The sequence below is a fragment of the Pteropus alecto genome, unplaced genomic scaffold, assembly GCF_000325575.1.
Source record: "Pteropus alecto unplaced genomic scaffold, ASM32557v1 scaffold95, whole genome shotgun sequence".
Classification (NCBI taxonomy): domain Eukaryota; kingdom Metazoa; phylum Chordata; class Mammalia; order Chiroptera; family Pteropodidae; genus Pteropus; species Pteropus alecto.
In genome coordinates, this window is record NW_006441071.1 from 16,828,981 (window position 1) to 16,829,511 (window position 531).

Genomic DNA, 531 nt, shown 5'->3' on the forward strand with positions numbered 1-531 from the left:
GCCTCTGGCTCTTCCTGATTAAAAGAAAAAACTTTAAAGAGATAGGAAGTGACAAAAGCCCCTGATGAATCTGTGTTTATGTTAAAAAATTGCCTTAGTAAACCTGAGACAAGGAAACTGTTAGGGAGCAGAGTTAGAAGAGGGGAGGGTCCTATTGCAGCATTTTCATGGTTTTGACGCAGGACAAGGCAAAGTCCTTCGAGTGGGGGAAGACTCAAGCTCTGCACTAAGGGAGAAGAGGGTTCTTGGCGGAGAGTGTAGAACGAATTCAAACACATGCCAAAGTTAGAGTCAAAAGAAAAGTTTACTAGAGAAGGGGTAAGACTCCATAGACAGAGCTTGGTCTCCTCTCAGAGGCAGAGAGTGAGAGCTTAAGAGAGACTCAGAAGGACAGAGACAATAAAGACAAGGACAGTGAGTGAGACAAAGTAAAGACACAGAGTAAAGGCACTGAAAGGGACCAAGAGGAAGACACTGAGAGGGACCCCAAGTGTTCGAATTCAGTTTATATATCATTCTTTAGTTCCTGTG